Here is a 21,161-nt window from a genome sequence, read left to right on the forward strand (position 1 = left end):
TCAGGGCTGGAAAGACAAGAGAAGGCTAGCAGAGGGAAATTAAGGAAACAGTATAACTGAAGTGGAAAACTAAAGGGGAGGACTGAAGACTCGAGGAAGGCAAGGAGTGGAATCATGAACAGAGGGCTGCAGGCAAGGAAGAGAGCAAGGGAGCAGTAGCCAGGAAACAGACGGCTTTAAATAAGAAAGGGAGCAAGGGGGCTGTAGCCAGGGAACAGAGGGCTGCAAACAAGGAAGGGAGCAAGGGGGCTGTGCCAGGGAACAGAGGGCCGCAAACAAGAAAGCAGGGCAGCAGTATGGAAGGCACAGAGGTGCAGGGAAAAGGCTGGGGAGAGAGGGCTGAGAAGCAGGGCAGCAAGGCAGGAAGCACAGGACTCTGGAACAAGAGCAGGAACTGGAAGCCACAGGACACAGCAAGTATCCAAGGAACAGGGCAACAAAGGGCTGGTAGAAAGCTCAATGCAAAAGGCCTGTGCTCCTGCAGGCAGCTGCTTAAATACTGAGCTGCCCTGTGCTGAAGTAGGCCAATTAGCCGCACCTGGAGAAGCGCACCTGAATGTAATTGGCCTCCGCCCTCTCTAGTCCTGGGAAAGCGAAAGCTGCACTGTTCTCTAAGGCTTCTGGGGATTGTAGTGCTACACCTCCTGTATAGGAATAGCCAGGAAATGGGAACTGCCACAAGATGCATTATGGGACATGTAGTTTGTAAAAGTAAATACGAAAGTTCCAGAGCCTTGCAAACGGAAAGTAAAGACAATAATATGATTAGGTGTTGTCCAGGGAGTATTACGGAAACAATTGAGTCCCAAATAGTCCATGATGGGTGCCAATTGGTGTGCCAGTGGCACAATCGTGACAGACATGCAGTGTTTAAAACCAAGGTCTGAGAGTGTATTTGCTAGTGACGTGGTGTTGTGGTCAGACGGGTCATGGAGTCCTAGGTTAAAATCCCCTAATATCATGGATCTGGTGGTATGCTTCATGTTACATCCTGCTGCTTGGAGTAGGTCTTCTTCGAAGGAGGCATAGGGCCCATGTGGACGGTAGATGATGTGTATAGAGAGGGTGTCTGTGGGCGAGTATGTGAGTTTCACAGAGAGTAACTCACAATTCTCCATCCTAGGCATGATGGAAGGTCTCATTTGTAGGGTGTCTCTAAGATGTGGGCGAACCCCCCTCCCACCTCTGGCATCTGTCCTGTCATCTCTCAGAATGGTGAAGCCGTCCAGTATTTCAAGGGATATGGCTGGGTCAGAAGCTTGGTGTAACCATGTTTCTCTGATGGCTACCATGTCAAGGTTTTGGTAGGTGATCGAGTCGTGAATGTTGAGGGCATGGGCAGGGATGGATCTTGTGTTTATGAGGGTTGCTTTGAGGCAAGTGGCAGGCCCAGCTAATGTGCAGTGATTACCAAGTAGGCTGTTAGTAGGTTCCTTAGGCAGTGTGTTGCAGGCGGCAGGTCTGTTGGCTAAAAACAGGTGCTGGGTCCTAGTCTTAGACGAGCCACTTAATGTTTCAGTGTTAGTCTGGCTGATGATGGGGGTCCTAACAGTGTCCGCTTGTGGAGGGCTATTTCTAAAAGTTGTATGACCTTTAGCATGTTGTGCTATAGATTTCTTGAGCTTTAATGAAGGATGCGTTTGAGTGCCTAACTTTTCATTTCTGACTCTATCCATTTCACATTTAGCAATATTTGGCACTTAGCATATTAGTTAGCAAGATGTATTTGTACAGTGACAGATTGTGCCACTTTATCATGTCACATTGGAGGACACAATTCCGTCCGATTTATCTGGGGCAGGAACGAAGATTTACAAATTGCATAAAGGGAGAAACAACACGCGTTATACAGGGGCAGGATATTAGAAATTCCTCATATCCTACTACTTCTAATGAGTCAGAGTCAGAGGATGTTGATGACTAAGATAAGCATTAACCTATTTCCTAACATACAAAGATAAGCATCAACCTATTTCCCAACATACAACAAGCCAGCAAGATGCCTTTCTTGGGCTCACTGATCCCAAAAAGAACTCTACCACACATTGGGGGTCATTCCGAGGTTGGAGGTAAGGAATTACCGGCACCGGTAAGGGTGCCGATGCCGGTAATCCCTTACCTCCGTATTCCGAGGTCCTTTTGCGGGTCCTTCCTTACCTCCTGCTTTTAGCAGGAGTAAAGTATGGGACCCGCAAAGGTACTTCGGAGGTAATTACGGTACCGTAATTTACGGTGCCGTAATTACCTCCTTCCCCATTCCCATTGAGCCCTATGGGGCAGAAATGGGAATGGGGAAGGGCAAAAGGTGAATGGGGAATTACCGGTCCCTCCAACCCTGGAATGGACCGGTAATTACTCCATTCACCATGCCGGATTTGGGACGGTTTCGGAGGCAACCATGGAGCTAATTACTCCATGGTTAGCTCCAAACCCGGAATGAGGCCCATTTAGAGCTGTTCGTAATGCATTTATTTATTGAACATTTGTATGGCTATGGATGGAGCAAAAGCAGAGACCAATCCACTGCGAGACAATTCAGCCACATCTGTTAGGTTTGCTACAAAACACCTGCTCAGATTTGAAAGGGCAATTCTTTAATAGCCGATGACTCCTGCAATGCCAGTAGTACCAGAACTTTCACAGTGTACATAGGATTATACAACATGCCTGCATCAGTTCTATGGGTCTGGTGTTGCAGCATGCCTGTCTACTATACACAATGATGATGTAACATAACTCAAATGAACGTGTTGAAGAATCTAGAAACATATGAGCATAATTCAGAAGGGATACATGACATCATGGCTCTAAGTGCCATCAATAAATGCTTTTAAGGACAAAGAATTATTTGCCTGATATTTCTTCTCATCAAGGCAAGTTTGGGGAATTTGACATCTGACGGTCCAGGCCAAGTCCTGCATCCACCTATCATATCTTTGTTTAGATAACTTCAAGTAGAATTTACTTTTTTATTAACGTGTTTTGATATAACTGTGCATTTTTTAAATACCTTCAGATATGCAACAGTATTTAACAGATATGTGGTCTTCAGCCCTCAAAGGACAATTTAAAAGTGACTCTGAGACCCAATGGGTATGTAACGTCATATATTTTCTAGGAGATAACACTTAAAACCAGAAATCAAAACAGTAGTAGCAGACTCAGCATTGTAGCTCAAGTACAAATAAGGCAAGTTCACAACGTTTTCCATGTCGACTCATAGCAGACCATTGGTGAACTGATGATGAATGCCCACTTAACAATGGTCATCAGCACCAATCCGCCCTCTAATGGTCCATTACAAATGCAATTAATGTATATTACTTAGGGAGGAATATATCTGCAGGATAGTGCAGACTAGAGGAATGTTTTTGATAGAGATCTTTTTAGTAGGTCATAAGAATGCCAGCTGATGAAAAAAGACCCTAAATGGAATGCCTGCCTCTATTAGGCCCCTTTAAGAAAAGTGGCAACAATATACCTTATTGTGTTGTTTTGAAACATTTCACCAATACTGGCTTATAGGGGAATCCTAGCTTTAGCCAGAAAACTAACAGTGCTGCCCCCTTGTCATGCTCCAGCACCAGGACCTGGTAAGCATCCATAGTCATTGGGGGGAAGTATGACCTTTTGGCAATTTAAGTGCAAAATCACTCCTGTGTTCTTTAGTGTGGATAAGGATTCTTCTGTGGGAGTTAGGGTGTTGCACTGGACTATACAGTTTTATTTAAAATGGTGGACTTGGCCCTGTTTCAGGGATGGTCCTAAGTTCAAGTAAAGGGAGACTAGACTTGCACATTTCATGATTTCTTCCATTCATTGCTGTAGTTCCAGTATACTGATATGAGTATGTACTGCTTTGATAAAACATTACAACATGGGTGGGGTGTACAAGACAAGGAAGACAAGGAAGGAAAGGGACAGAGATTGCCTTCTATCATATAAGAACCAATTCCTGTACAAAGGAATACACAGAGGCACAGATGAGGGCAGTATAGAAAACCTAGTAGGCACTTACAGCACAGGAGTGACTCAAGCTAGGTCACAGAGAAGTAAAGTGCAAGACATATTCACAGCAGAACACTGCAGATAGGAACAAGGAAACCAGTAGTAAGGTACTAGCACTAGTTAACTGTGGTAAGGGATTCACATTATGGGACTCTTGCAAGGGACTTGAAACTAGGTAACTTGAAATCTGTATGAAGGCACTAAATCAATGTAACTGAAGCAAGTCCACTGGAAACACACAAGCCTTACAAAAACAAGGGCATCAGGCTCATGACTATAACACATAGGAAAATGAACAAACAGAAGTAAGGCAAACATAGCCTAACTATACAGGTTCAATCTGAAAATACAAGGACTGGAGAAATTAGGAAAATAGCAGAACAGAGACAGGGATGTAGACTGCAAGAGGTAAACAAAAGGAACTAGAATTGGAGTGTGTATGGAGCGCAGCCTGAGGGGAAGAGGTTGGAGTTGGCAGGGAAACAGCAAAAGCAGCAGCAGCTGGATGCTGGAGGGATTCAGCACAAGGGAAAGGAGCAAGGTGACTGGCAGGAGGAAGAATGGGATGGATATTCCTCAATGGCATGGCTGGAGATAAAGAGGCATGGTGGCACATGAGTGAGACAAAAACATTGTCAAAGAACAAAGAAGAATGTTCAACAATACAGAGATGAATGTTAAATGGGTTCCAAATGCAAGAGGTTCAACACTCAATGCACAAACAAGGAACTTCATGTGGCATGACAGCTTAAAAGCAATGCTAGTAGAGAGAAATCTCAGGGTGGAATTAGATGACTGAATGCACAATATCCCCCCACAGGGGTGACACACTCTGGGGACAAGCAATGTCCAAATCAGGGTTCCATCCCACCTCCCTTTCATTCCAAGACCCCAATGTTTGTTGGTTATATGGGAATTGTGTATGGTACTAACGTACAGGGTCACTTTAAAAAGCATGGCTGGGTGTCTGACATGTTTTCGTTACTGACTCTTGGTTAAATCGATGACCAATGGAATCTTCATCTCCATTCCAAGGAGGATCTTAAAGGTAACAGGAAGTCTGCCAAAAAGGAGAAGATCATCCGGAGAATGCAGAATGCCAACCCACGCAAATGCAGAGGAGGGAGGAGGTCCTTTAAACAAGAGGTGGTGGTGTTTGGAGACCCAGGACACCATGAGGAAACCCGTCGCTTCAATGAAGGTGGATACCCTAACAAGGCAGTGGCAGTTGAGGCAGGAGGTGAGCGAAGAAGTAACAAGAAGTACCAGAGTCGTGTTGTGTAGATGCAGAAGTCCCCAACAGGGAGAAGTAAAGCAGAAGGCCCTACTGTGCAGACTGAAGAGGAGTTGAGGGCATTGGTCTGCAGGGACCAGAGAATCTGACTCCAGTACTGAGTGCTGCCACTGGAAAGAAGGTACACAGCTTCATACGGGGACGAGTTGGAGGGCGCTGAGGCCAGCAAAGAACAAGGCCAAATGAACTTGTAACTCATTTGGGGCTGAAACTCTGAAGACCAAAGCGGTGGATGAAACATAGCGAGCAGGGCTGAAGAAGCCTGTAGCTTACCTTGGGCTGAGATTTCGAATATCCCACAAGGGGTGAAGGGAACACACTAAACAGGGCTGCACAAGTCTCTGACCCTCCTGGGGCTGAGACTCTGAAGACACTCTCAAAGGGTAAAAGAAACACACTGAACTGGGCTAAACAATTGTGAAGGCATCACGAAGCAAGACACACACAACACATTCAAAGTTTTTAAAAAATGGTTTATTCATTCAAATGCCAGGATGGTTGAATGCCTAACTTGCCCTATGCTAAGGTGGGATTTCCCTACCTGAACAAAAATAAGGAAAGTCTGAGTCAGAATATATCCTTGCCCTCACAACTAAAGGTCAACAATGTGTAGGGATGTGTAGGGGTGTAGGGATGTCAACAATAAAAGACATGGTTATCAAAATAAAGTTCTGAGCTTCTTCCAGGTCCTAGCTTCCTTTTCAGCTTCCCCTCCCCAAGTTCAAGAAAGTTCAACAACAGTCTTGGATTAACTTTCTTAAGTTCAGAGCAGTTCTTTGGGGTTCCTTTCCCCATGTTTGAGCAACAGTTACACACAAAAGGGTCTTGAGGCTTCTATCCTCAAGACAGCATTGCAGTTCATCATGCCCCAGGGTTCCCTTCGCCAAGACTTCAACTTGCCAGGTTATACTTAGTTTCAGTTTTTAAAATGTTCAGCACAACTCCAGATCAACTTGACACTCCTTCTGGATTGACTTAACAGTTCACTTAAATTACTCCTTCTTGACTTACTTCAACAATGGCTTTCACAATTGAGAGTTCCCTCTTCTAGGCCCAGTTGACTGACTACACGGTCCACCCATTACAGGTCGTATAACCAGGAATCTAGGCTCTTCACCCCACACAGGTTCTTCTATGTTTGCCCCTATGTAATGATTCCCATTCACTTAGCATCTCCTTGTCGGCCTCTTGGCTTTATATGAAGGTTCTCACTCTCTTGGATTCTCCTTGTTAGACCCTATGTGTCACATATCCTCTGCCAGTCTTTGGCCTTGCCACACTGCATTCATGCACAACGTGCATTGGTTGGTGGTTTTGTTCCTTTCCACCTTTCTGTCATGTTCTTAAGCAAACTTTTCACACTTGCTCTCTTCTTTTGTATGTTGCTTTCAAATTGGCACTTTCACAATTATCTTTCATCCGATCGTAGCTTTGCCCATAAAGTTGACTATTTACTTTGCAGCTGGATTTTCATTCCACCTATGACTTCGAGTTTGCTTCAATCTGCACATCTCATTTGGTTCATTAGGCATCCGTCTCACTTCCACGCAGCCTCAAGGAGCGCCCCGGTTTCGAGTCACATTCCCCTTCAGTCACCAGTCCCCGGCATTCCTTTTGGGCAGCTGTGCTGCTCCACTTCTGCTCCGCCTGCTGGTTTGCTGATAATCGCAAGCCCAGCTCTCATTTCGGATGCTTCTCTGCATTCGCCGGCAGCTTTGCTTCCCTTCTGCAGATGCTGGCAGTGACTTTGTTTCTTTTGCTTTGCCTGCAGCTCCAGCTGTGCCTTTCTGACCATGAAGGCTCCTACACCTGTGGAATTCTGATGGCCGAACTCATCCTGGGATCCACAGGTTTTAGGGATCGTCTGCCGGCATCCTGGCTCCCCTGCTGGATCAAACACAGCTGCCTCCTCTTCCAGAGGATCCCCAGCTGGTCTCCATCACACGAGCCTCCCTATTCGTCCCTCTGTTGCTGCTTTCCCCCTTCTTATACACCTGCAACCACTTGACAGGTTTCAGGTGTGAGTTTCCAATTAACATTGCACGACTACAATTAGAGGGACATGCCTGACCTTGGTAGTACTCTGCAGGCATGTTCCTCTTCTCAGCACTAGAGTGCTGAAATGACCTACTGGTGTTCACTACTCCTAATCCCTCTTCCTCAACCTCCTCTTCCTCGTCCCAGGACTACATTAGTACTGCAGTAGTTTGAATGAGGAACATTGAGGGGGGTTGTTTTAAAGTAGCCCACAAAGGCCAGCAGAGGGTTAGGTTGGTTTTCAGAAAGTAAAGGGGGATAACCTGTCTTGCCTCTGGGAACCCTTTTTCCAAATCCACAAGGACCCTCCAGCCAGTTGATCCTCCCTTGTGCTCCACCCCAAGGGTCAGGGTCCAAAAGCCAGGGTCATCGTCTTTCCCTGGCGACATGAGAAGAGGATCCACGGGGAGTAGGAGTGAGGATACCTTCAGGTTTCTCACACAAGCTCGTAGCCCACAATGACTGAGAAACCCAGGATGGGATGAAAGGAACGAAACACTCAGCAGGGATGAACAAGCCCTTGTCTCACCTTGGGCAGAGAAATAGGACATCACACAATGGGGTGTAAGAAAAGACAATCCAAATAGGGCAAAGCAGGCTCACAGCCTAGATAAGGCTAACATTAAAAAGCACACAAAAACGGCAAAGAGAGAACATTGTTTGTTTTTTGAGGTACACCAACCTACCCAAGTCAGGAGAATACATCCCAGAAGACTGAAACTATGCATACTACCTGAGAAGGACATTGTATTATCTAAAGGTGGGAGACATTTATTTTGTTGGTTTGGATTTTGACCAGTCTACTAAGCCAATAGCTCAAAGAGACTGTGAGAAAATGGTGCGTAGGGGTCAGAGCAGCAGCCGCCACTAATTTTCTCAGGGGGGAGTAACAACTTGCGAATGCTCTTCATCGGATCGAGGAATCAGTTTCTCATCCCGAACAGAGAAGTTTCAACCAAACAAAGGATTCTCCTTGAAGAGGTATGTACGAATTATTAGACTGAAAGGATGAATGTTTGAAGTATAAACATGTGTAAATAATGTTGTATTTCTCACAGTGTAATGTAGAGAGGGAATAAGAAAACAGTGAACCCAAAAAATGTGCAAAGATAAAAGATGTATCGTATGTGATACTAAATCATCCTTTCTTCCACTCTCTTAAGCAGATCGACTGATATCTTATTTCCAGGCTCCCAGACACCAAGAACTGAAAGGGGATGTATACATATTCAGGGAACTGTTGCCTTCTCCTCAAGGGGAGAGCCACCCCCTTTGAGACTAAGCAGGTGAGCCTGCTAAGCAATACACTCCATAGGGGACAGGGCAAGCAGGATTTCACTTGGGATGACTTAACCCCTAGGGGACAAGGAATCCCCAGGTGGAAAGTTTGTAACATCTCCCTTAACACCCATGAGTTGCTTGTTGAATACATGGGGGTTAAACATGTTGATACTGTACAGCAATGCTGAACCAATGCTGCTAACCTTGATAACAGATGCCCAAGACCATAGGCAGTTGTTTGCCTGTTACAGAGATGAAGGTAAATATGACTGAGACATAGGCAGTTATTTGCCTGTTACAGAGATGAAGGTAAATATGGCTGAGACAAATACAGAGATGGAGAGAGCAAGCCTGAGCAAGGCCATGCACAGCAGATGTCTGCGTGGCAGCACTGAACTAATCTAGCCTGGAGGCAGGACCATGTCAAAGAAGGAATCCCAGTGCCTGCTGAACACTACCGATTCCAGGAGGGTGGGCAGTCCAAGGTGCACAGGTCCCCTGAACTGTAAAACTAAACTCCCGCAATCGTGGTGCAACAGTGTTTACGAGCAACAATGCTCAGACAACAGACCACTGTAAGGACGCCGACGACCAAGGAAACTCAGTGCCGCAGCTACTGTAGCATTCACCACACTTGAAGAGCAATGCCATTGGAGCGCAGGTAAGTGCCCAGCACTGAGAGGGGGCAGGAGAGCGGCAAAGCTCTGAAGCACCCCACCATTGTGACATTATGCAGCCCACATGGCCAGTGAGGCCGGAGCACCCACGCAGGGCTAAGAAGCCCAGTATCCCATGAAGGGGGAAGATATGCATCCCAATCAGCCAGTGTGGCTAACCAGCCAACACTGGGCTGAATTATCCAGTAGCCTATGGAGGCATGACAATGACAAGAAATTGAGATGGGCTAAGGAGCCAGAGGGCCCATGCATGGAAAACAGAGAGATAAGATGAGTAGAGATGCCCTGGAAGGGGGGACCCGAAATAATGATTGCAGCGTGGGTAACAGCCAGCACATAATCTGATATTCTGAAGGACCAGGGAGCCCAATCTGGGCTGAGAACCCAAGCCGGTCAAGGAGCATGGAGAATCACGCTGAGGCAAGTCTGATATTAGAGAAACATTGTTTGAATGAAACTGAAACAACCTGGAGAGGTTTGCATAAGAAATATGTTGTGCAGTTGAATGACTTACAAATTCAAGTGTTGCATATACAGACAAACTTTGCAATTTGAGCAGGACATTGGCGAGGGGCACATGAGTTCCCTTTTGCATAGAAACCTAAGAAAATCATGGAACCTGTTTTACTGTACCAGCAGACCAAGGGCCTTAAAGACAAAGAGGAGAACTTGTGAGACAATTGGGTGGTGGTCGCAAACCAGCCAGCTCAGCCTACATCCTGCTTCCGACCTGCCAGATGTTTTTCTGCCCTGTAAGGGTTTTTCTTTAGCTCTCGCTCTGGGGGTCACATGCTCTTCAGTTTGTACACCTCTGGGAACATTATGGCTTCCAGTAGACTTAGACCATTTCTCTCAAAAGATTGTCAACATCTGGAATAGGTACGTCCAATTGCTGACAGCATCTAGGACTTGATAGTTTGGTTCCATTCAACTAGGCAAATGATAGCATGTATTAGAATGAAAGTGCTTTCCAGCCAAGTGTTCTTGTGGACATATGATCGTGTTACGGCTGACAATGAATGTTGTCTACCTGCATGCAGTGGGTGATATGAGACAATAGGGATAGTAGAGTGCTCAGTGGAGGTGGCTGTAGCAGTGAGTTATTGTGCTACCTTTCATGGAGTGCACCTTCACTGATGACAATTGCATCCTCCACATTCCTTGCTGCTACTTGCTGGGCCATGGATAGGTGACATGTGCCCCTTGTATGTCTGTGTGATTACATTTTCACATTTGTGGATGCCTGTGTGAGTGTGATAAGTGATGCTGCGTGTCTATGTACTAGAGAGCTAGTGAGGAATTCAGGATACATGATGCACCCTTTATATGACTGCTTTAGTACCTTTGGGTGTGTTCTATAACTGAACACTAAGTATTGGGGTGTGGCCTACCTTGTGCCCTGTATATTGCTTTACTCCATTGTGCACAGAGCAGCCCCAGAGTACGCAGGTTGACGAGCAGTGTTGTCCCTGCAATTCTGCACTTTTATATTGGCAAATGGGCTATCATGTATCTACCAGGCTCAGTTTAGCTTCCAGCTCCACACTCATGGATAAAGCACACTCCAGCCCTGCCATATGGATGATGCTGCTGACCTCCACCTTCCGTGGGGCCAGGTTAGGTGACTCTGCGGTGCCTCCGCCTGTGGGTGCTGTCTCCTTGTGATAATGTAGAAAGAAAGTCCACGGGCTGTGGAACCCTTGTGTCCCCTGCACACTCAATTTAGTGTCCAAGGGCAGGCAATAAATCAAAGAATTTCGATGTACTAATTCAGTTACTCAGGGTAGACAATTTAAGAATTACTTAGTGTATGTAAGGGGATGAAATTTGGTCAATGAGTAGAAATGCAGGGAGAGCTTAGGGAATTTAGTGACGTATTCATGCAACAGTTTACATTACCAGAGTCATCATCCGAGACACTTGAGAAACAACTTCCCATACAGCCTGTCCCTTCGGGCTAAAAGGATCACCTCAGTTGAATCCACAATCATAGTGGAAATGAACAAGATGACAGGTAAATATCTTGAGAGAGGTTATCCGGAAAATGTTATAACGGCAGCAAAAGAAAGATCCACTCAAAAGTCAAGAGAAGAACTATTGAGGAAGAAACCAGAGCATAAGGAGGCACCCTTTCTATACACTCTCAAATATTCTAGCCAGAGTCATCAGATCCCCCGTTTCTTAAGAAAAAAATTGGAGGAGCATCCAGATGGACACTCAACTCCAGAAATTATTCCCAGAACCACCTTTGATTGCATATAAGAGAGGGAAGAACTTAAGGGATCAACTCATGAAGGCAGCATGTACCTCAGATCAATGACAGTTGACACTACAAACAAAGAAGCTTGGAACTTTCACATGCTTACACTGTGGAAACTGCAATTACATCACCAAAGGAGACTACGTAAAACACCCACGGACAGGAGCCAAAATCAAACTGAAACATTATGCCACCTGCAATACTAAATCAGTAATATATGCATTGAGTTGCCCATGTGGCATATACTATGTGGGACAAACCAAAAGAAAAACGAAAGAGAGATGCAACGAACAAAAGAGTAACATCAGGCCGAACAATGACCGGTCACCAGTTGCAAGAAATTTTACTGACAAAGAAATTTGGTAGCTGAGCTATGCTACCAAATACTCCAAAGAGCCTCAAGTGGAGGAAACCACGCAAAAAGGTTGGACCAACACAAACTATTTTGGACAGATAAACTTGACAGTGTGAGCCCTTATGGGATGAATGAAGATTTCCATTTGGGAGCTTTCCTCTAAGATGGAATGCCATCCTAAGAATATCTCCAAGGAATCATGAGGCTTTAGCTTATTAGGGTGCACATGAATAACTGTTAACTCAACATCATCAATACACATCATGAATTTGCTCACTAACATCAGGTGAAAACTTGGTTAACTTTTAATTTATGAGCACTTTGGTATCAATTAATATCGTAACACCTGATATAACCAATGTATATGATTATGTTAAGGATTGAATGTATGTTAACTTTGGCTTACAATAGAGTGCAGTATCCCCTATAGAGATTATTAGATATCATCAAGAAGTGTAATGGATCTTACCAATATGCAAACTTAACATAACGTGGGAAATAATGCACTACTGTTACATGCATTAAGTACAGCATACCGATCATTGAATGTCACAAAAATCTCAAACTAATACAGTGATAAAGAAAAATAACAAATGAAATATGTATTCAGACAAGGATGACTATCATGATGATAACAACCATAATATGTATTTTGGATGTTGCAAAACGGTATTATCAAATTAAGAGAGATTGTGAGCAGAGGTGCCCCTAGGTCACATTAATTAATACATCTTAATGCCTAAATTAGATTTCCAGAGAGATCTTCAGATTACTATATTTCCTCACTGTTGACAAGAACACTATCAGTCTCCAATGTACCTCTTTGTTTCTAATAAACGTAATCAGGTATCATTAACAAAACCAACATTAATGATCTGTACCATCTGGGGTGTACTTTTTCCTGTAAGCATATGTTTGAACAGCTCTAGATACGTCTACCAGTATTGACAACCCTGAGTAATATAATAGTCTCACGGGTGACGTTTTGAAGTCTTATGTACCCATCTGACGCCATCACGCACAGACACCCATACATAACAACTTGCATCAAAAGAATATGGGCCTCATTCCGAGGTTGGAGGTAACCATGGAGTAAATAGCTCCATGGTTGGCAACCATGGAGCTATTTACTCCATGGAAATCCGGCATGGTGAATGGAGTAATTACCGGTCCATTCCAAGGTTGGAGGGACCGGTAATTCCCCATTCACCTTTTGCCCTTCCCCATTCCCATTTCAGCCCCATAGGGCTCAATGGGAATGGGGAAGGAGGTAATTACGGCACCGTAAATTACGGTACCGTAATTACCTCCGAGGTACCTTTGCGGGTCCCGTAATTTACTCCTGCTAAAAGCAGGATACGGAGGTAAGGGATTACCGGCATCGGTGCCCTTACCAGCGCCGGTAATCCCTTACCTCCAACCTCGGAATGACCCCCTATGTCTCATTTAACATTATTACTCTTTTGGACGCTTGTGTATCCCTTTTGTTTTTGTTTTTATTCCACAACAACTGATTAGTGTTAACATTCGATATCGGTTGCTCCTGATTGAAACAAGTGGCTCGCGTGAGACGTGATTAACGTCACTAAATTCCCTAAGCTCTCCCTGCATCCCGCGAATGAACACTTGCGGTTTGCATGGGACATGAGGACATGAGGAATTAACCTGCAAATTAGGCAAAAGACATGAATGCACAAGCACATAGCAATACACCATGCAGTGTACAATTCAACAACAATATCCACTAGGAATGTATACACAGTATTGACTACAGACTGCCCACACAGCTCATGGGAGTCCTACGTCACCGTGTAAGTCAATGTCACTTGGGCACACCCTTTGCAAGCCCATGGAAACGGGAAGCAGGAGGGGTGTGTGTCTCACGAACCCAAGCATCTAACCCAAACTCAGGACAAACTTGCATGTGCCCAGCCAGAATACAGTGGATGCCCACTGGAGCCACACAAGGCAACACACCGCAAATAAAAAAATCAAAAATCAAAAATCTAAAATGGCCATGTGGGGAGCAGGGGGGGAGGCCACCCAGGAGGTCCGAGGACAGGGTGTGCACCAACACCCACATGTGTGGATGTTGGGAAAAAAAACACCTCTATGGGCTCATGGCCTGCACGGCTATGCCAATGTGAGAGAACTGCTGCTGTCGCTATCATCACCCTCTGCTGCTGCCACAGGAGGTGGTGCTGCCACAGGAGGTGGTGGTGCTATGGGAGGCAGCCCACGCAAAGCCCTGGTATGATCCTCCATGGTAGCAAGCATGCGAGTGTGGAAGGTCTCGTTTTGGAGGATTATAGTGTGGAGATCCCCATGCAGCACCTAACCTGATGCACGGATCTCCTCCCGAGTTGCCTGCATCTCAGCTGAGAGCGAGCGTTTGAGCCGCTCCAGCTGCTGTTCTGTCCTCAAGTTAGTGGAAGCCTCAAGGTCAACAAGAGTCTCCCTGAGGTGATGGAGTTCTACCCTCAGGGCTTCCCTGTGGCCCAGACACTCTATTGATATCGATTGGCGTAGAGTCTCCAGTGCCGCCCGTCTGTCCCTGTTGGATGCCAACATGTCCTCCCTGTGTGATTGGCTGCTGTAGTAGCTCCATCTGCCTTTCAGGGGGGACAATGGAAGTGGCCACCCTCTCCATTGCTTGAGCCATCATCTCAACTGATGCTGCCTGTTGGCTTGCCATACCGTAAATGGATTGTTCCCATGCGGTATTGCCTGGTGGCGTACGGCCACCGCGTCGGCGGGCACCACACCTCTTTGGGGCAAGGCGATCTGCGCCTTGCTGTGCTGGCACTGCCTGAGGCTGCAGGACTGCATTCCCCCTCTGATCTGCTGGCCCAGGAACAGGATCAGATGCTGTGGAGCGTGACCCTGCATCCGTAACCGCCAAAGGCGGACCTACCAACACTGACATCCCCATAGAGGGTTCTACCCCTGGTCCAGGTGGGTTGGACAGAACAGAATCCCTGCCAGAAACACTTACCTGTGACTGCACATAACTCTCATCATCCTACTCAGCACCTGAATAGAGGTCTGGGTAGGTGCACCCAGAGGCAGCCCTTGACAGAATGTTCTGCAGCAAGATTGGGTTCTCTCCCACCACCACACCACGTCCCCCACTGGTGCCCGGTCATGCCTGAGATTTCTCCTGGGTCTGCACCATCTCCTCAACCTCAACAGCATCAAGTGCGTCTTCCCCTGCAAAAACATGAAAGACAAAACATGGAAACAGGCATTAGCACCATAGCACACAAATAGGCCTGGCAAGCTACATAACCAGTACATGATTTACACATGTCCCACATGACTATAACCCTCCCATGCATGCACTGTCACTGAGTTTGAAGGGGAGCCAAAAGGCAGACACTGATGACACCTACATGGAAGAGCAACACATTTGCTGCATGCTGGGTAGCACTGCCATCACACATTGGGCTGTGAGTGGCATGTCCAATACACATACATGACACATGCCATCACACAGATGGCATGTACCATAGCCAAGGTACATTCCACAAGTACATCCATATGTCAGTGAATGAATACTGTCAGCCATCCATGTGAGATGGACATGATGAGATGGACAATGCTACATAGTGTGACAAAATAGGCATGTGCCACACACTGCAACACATCCACTGTACAAAAATATAGTGATGGCAGGCCGATGTACACATCAATGGTTTGTCACTTCAACATGACAGGAAACAACTATCATGTTCCACATTCAAACAGGCCCCAAAAATTCCTGTGATCAGGCCAATACTCAATTAGCCTGAATGGTCAAATCATTCATCTAACAAGGTAACACATGTGGTCCAATGTGGGGTTCATCAATGACAGAAGCATGTCACAAATGGGACAATAGGGCTGAGGAATGCATAGCAAAAGTGGGACAATTGAAACAATCAGCCTGAACGAACACTGAAAAATACAAACAATGTTGTTGCAAGATGCCACTTCAAGGGCAACTGCCGTAATGTTGAGCCAAATTACTAATGTGGGCAGAAGGGATACTGTCACACCCAAATCCAAGGCTGCTAAATGTTTTGGATGAAGCACATGGGTGACCCATACTACTCAGGCACACACACCCTCACCTGGCACTCAATCAGAACCCGTCACCCAAACAACATACACATGCATTACACACACATGCATGGGCACTCACCAGACAATGCATCATAATCAGCTAGTACTCCCACACCTTGGATCTGTTCCTCTGTGACGAAGACCCCAGCAACAAACTCATGATCAGTGAGTTTGTTGTCCTTTTGTGGAGACCCACCGGAAGTCACCAGAGTAGCGGCATGATTTGAGGCCAGCTTGTTCTTTGCTCTGCGTTTCAGGTCATTCCACTGCTTGTAGCAATCATCAGCTGAGCGCCTCACAAATCCAAGGGCACTTATGCGGTCTGTGATGGTTTGCCAGTTTGCCTTACGTTGACCATGTGTGGTCTTGCACCCTGCAGTCACCACCATTTCGTGGCTATGTGCCAACACATAGCCCACAAGTGCATCAAGTTCCCAATCATTGAAGCAAGGCTTCCTTGAGGTACCGGAGTGTGTAGCCATGTCTGGGGTCTCAGCCTGTCGTGCCAGAGCACCCTTCTTCCTCTCTAAAGGTGGAGCAGAGCCTGAGTGGCTTACGCCGCTCTGGTCAGTAGGGGCAGAATCACCAGTGGACTGGGTAGTAGAAGTGTGGGAATGCACAATGACCATAGGTCTTGATGCAGTCATTGGTTGCAGGGTGATGTTGGCAGGGGTAACGTCAGTTTGATAGACTGGGACTGACACTCTGGGAGACACTCTGGGAGAGTCAGAGCTTGGGCGGATGGAGCTGCAGCTGCCCCTGCAGCCTCCCCACCCTGCATACTTGGGGAAGCAGATGACATAGCTGCCCCAGATCCACGTCGATTGGTGACAACTTGCACCACCACACGTGGCCTAGACTTGCTGACCTGGAAGTCAGCCAGGGAGTCATCCTGTGCCAGGTCAGGTGCCACAATGGGCTGGTCCAACAGGGGCTGAGCTTGGATGGTGTCAGCCACGTTTCCCTCAACCATGGGGGGGGCATGGGTGTCCCTGATTGTTCCGCCACACATGGGGGCATAGGTGCACCCTGCAAATCCCAGCCACGTCCCCTACCGCGCCCACCACGCCCACCTTTTGAGGGTCGGCCACCTTTGCTTCCCTTACCGCTTGGTCGTCTCCCAGCCATGGCACTGATGTTGTTGTGCGTATGGGAGTTGCAGTAAACTATTGTCCTGGGCAATTGGGGGTCAAAGGGGTAGGATACCAGATGGAATTCGTACCCTAGTGCTCTAACAAGGCTGTCTGTGACCCCTGGGGGAAGCTGATGGGACACGCAACATACAGGCAACCCAAAATCAAAAATAAACGTGCACGCAACCCCTCGTAGACCACGTGCGTGAAAAAATGAACCCGCACTACGCTGTGGCACCCAGAAACACAAAAATAAGCGTACTCGTAATACACACAGCCTACAATGACATCTGAAGGGGAATGCGACACACGGGGCATGCAAAGTTGCTAAGTACGTGCGGAACTCACCGTCTGCCTGGAAAAAGAACGTCAAAAATACACATGTGTGCGTGTTGGCAACACCCCTGCCAAAAGAAAAATTGTACACTGTCTGAGGAGACAGGACAAAAGGAGAAGTGAACTCTGTTTGAGGAAACAGGCCCAACCAAAAATCAGAAAAGAGCTGTCAGAGGTAACAGGGAGTACGAACTAGAAATGCTGTGAAGTAATCGCGTGTGAACCGACAAGAAGTACAGATTTCACCCACTCGCTCTCCACGAAAAGCACGTACAAGGAAATGGCGTCCTACACGCAGCTTTTAAACTGGCCCACACATACACGTCAGAGACGCGTGTACGCAGGCGTTTTCATCCAATTACACGCGATGACACTCGGACGTGCAGTTTTTCCACGTGTGTTCTGTCGTCACGTGCTTTGATGGAAACGCCCACGCGCGTAATGTAACTTACGTGCCTACGCGCTAAGGGCCTTTGGTCCAATGGAATCACGTGCGTGTACTGACACACTTACGCGCTAAGGCCCTTTCCTCGAATTACACGCTGACATGCAAGATTTTCACGTGCCAAATCACTCCGTATCAAGCTGGCCACGCGAAAACACACGGAAGACCACGCTCCTGCCCAGAAGGCCATTTTCCTGCCCCCCAGAGCCCCGAGCACGCTCCCACCTGCCATCTGCTGCTGCCTGACTGCCTGCTGCCCATGTGCCCTGCTATTTGGTGCCTGCACATCAGCCATCTGCAGGGGTCCAGTTGCTGTGTCCCCCCCTGCTGGAACAGTAGACTCCCGACTGGGATACCATCGCTCCATAGCCCAGCCCCAGGACACAGTTGCCCACCCACGCCTGCCTCGGGGGTCGCCATGTCGGGGCAAACACCATCTGAGACCACTGGCTACCCCCAGCTAGAGGGGCAGAGGGCCACCAGCTTCAGTCAGAAGGAAGTTGGTGTCCTGGTGGATCATGTCCTGGGGCATTATGATGCCCTCTTCGGAACATCATGCGCCAACAAGGAAGGACGGGATAGGATCTGGGACGACTTTGTGGTTGCCATCAACGCGGAGGGGATGGCAACCCGCAACATCAAGCATGTCAAGAAGCGCTGGGAGGACTTGAGGTCGAGGACCCTCATAAAGGCCCGGCGCCTCGTGGAGGGGGGCCGGGGCAGCATGAGTACCATCCAGATGAGGGTCCTGGAACGCGTAGGCCCAGAGCTCCACCCCCGATCCTTCGGAGGCAGACCCGTCTGGAGTTGAGCCGTAAGTGGCCAAGCATTGCTGTGTGAGACAAGGCATATTGCAGGGTGCTGGTTGTCTGATACTTGCCTGTACGTGTGACATAGGCCATGTACGTATGTGTGTGTGCAGGCACATCATGGTCATGCATGTGAGACCAGTGATGTGTGAACCACATGGTTGGTGCATGTGTTACAATGCAACATGCGCAGCAGCATGCGGAATGCACACATTAATGCATGCCTGTCTCTGTTATTGGACATGGATGGGGTGTGAGAGATGGGTGCTGCTGTCATGGACATGTGTGGTGTCCATGTCTGTGTGTCTGACTTGCATGTCTGTGACTTGTAAATGCCATGGATGCATGACACATGTCTGTGACAATGTTCAGATTCACTGATGCAGTCTACTCATCCTTGTATCCACTGTGTCTGGGGTGTACGAGGCCAGATGGATGAAACTACGGTGAAGTGTGTGCATGTGATAGGCATAACCCATGATGCATGTGAGTTTCAAACCAGCATTGTATGTTTCAAGAGTCCCTTGGACATGTATGCTAATGTTCATAGCATGCGTCATGCCTGTTACTGCATGTGTTTTGCCTGCACTGATCCATGTGTTGTGGAGGGACATGATGGAAGTGATGTTTGACAGTGCCACTCATCTGCTATTGCTTCCTGTCTAGGGGACCATTGTACAGTACCCTGATGCTTGTGTTCTATGTCTCCCTCTACACAGCGGCAAGTGATTAAGAGGGCGGAGACGGCGCTGTGGAGCAAAGCGGCAGAGATACCCCCACCGGCCGGCGACGAAAGGCCCAGTCACCCTCCCAGAAATTACCATTGTCCGTGAGTGAGGGGACTGGTGCTGCGTCTACCAATACGGCTGCAGTGGAAGGGGTGGGTGAGCCCCCACAGGGGCTTGCAATGGTGGAAGGCGGTGTGGAGCCATCCAGGTTGGTGGTTTCCACAGAGGAGGAGGAGGCCGCTACTGAGCCGCACATGGGGCCTGGTGGGTGTGGTACCACTGGTGCAAGTGGTGCAGTCCAGGGGCAGGGGCAGGAGGCAGCACAGGTCGCCGTGGAGGTGCCTGTGCATGTCACTGTCCCTGACACTGTGACTGCACCACCATGCACCAGCAGGGATGCCCTTCCCAGGCCCGTCCGCAGGTAGGGGGGATGTCCATGTCATCTGACACTCCTCTACCTGCGGACAAGGGGACCCCTGGCCGTAGGGAGAAGGTCCTGATTGGTGTTGCGTTGCGCACACGTGACATTCGTGATGACGTGCGTGCTTCCCAGGGGGAGCACGCACATCATCACGAAGAGCAGCATGCCAACGTGGCCCAGTTGGAAGTGTCCATGGTCGGGGGTTTTGTACATGTGTCGGCCACTCTGGCAGCCCTCTCCTCCTCTGTGGAGACTATGCGCCAGTCGTTCTCCATGCCGTATTCCAGCCCAGATGCCACCAGGAACAGTGGTGGGCGGAGGAGGCACGGCTCACAATGGTCAGGGCGGAGAACTCCATGCGCAGGGTGCTGATGCGGGCTGAGTGCCTCGAGGGAATTCGCAGGGAGTTGGAGGTGGACATGGCGTTATCCCTGCGAGACCTCGGCCCAGAGAACAGGCCCGCCTCCAAGACATCGAACAGCACTTCGATGATGCCCTGGCCCATGGCATCAACAAGTGAGCCGTTGGACTTGCCCGCCGCCATTGTATATAGTTCATTAGTGTTAAGTTTCATTTCTTTTTTCTTTCATTTGGGGCGCATGGACTATGCCCCACATTTTTGTATATAGTTAGTAATTAGGTAGGTTTCATTGTAGGTTTCATACATGTTGTTGGGCTCATGGACCCTGGATTTGCTATTTATACATAGTTTTACAGTGGATTTTTCTCCTTCATCTTTTTTTTTCACCATGGAGCAACGGATATTACGCTTTTCTTTCCCTTTGGATTTGCTTTGTTGGATGGTGACTTTGGACACATTTTCATTTGGATTAATTTGGATTCTCATTTTATTTATTTATCATTTTTTGGGACATGCTGCATTTTGATTATTATTGGCATTATTGTGTGTTTTGATTTCATTCCCTTCATTTTGACTTGAATACATTTTTGTTTCTTACTTCAATGTGTGGTCTTCTCTCATTGGTTTCATGCATGTCACAATGTGGGTTTTCTCAGTCATGTGTTGCCATTGTGTGGGTCTGACAGACTTGTACTCATGCGCATACTGCTTATTTGTGATCTATCATGTAATGGGGATTTCAATTTGGAGTGGATGTAAAGCTTGGTTGGATGTTTGGACTGGGGTGGCGTGGGGTGGGATTTGGGAGGCCATAAGAGCCAGGGATCTGGATTGTGATGACGTGTTGGCTGGGGGACATGTGTCGGGGCCTGCTGGCAGGTGCCCCTCACTGCTGGGGGGTGGGGGTGCTGG

This window comes from Ambystoma mexicanum, chromosome 14 (assembly GCF_040938575.1).
Source record: "Ambystoma mexicanum isolate Mex_15411 chromosome 14, UKY_AmexF1_1, whole genome shotgun sequence".
Taxonomy (NCBI): Eukaryota; Metazoa; Chordata; class Amphibia; order Caudata; family Ambystomatidae; genus Ambystoma; species Ambystoma mexicanum.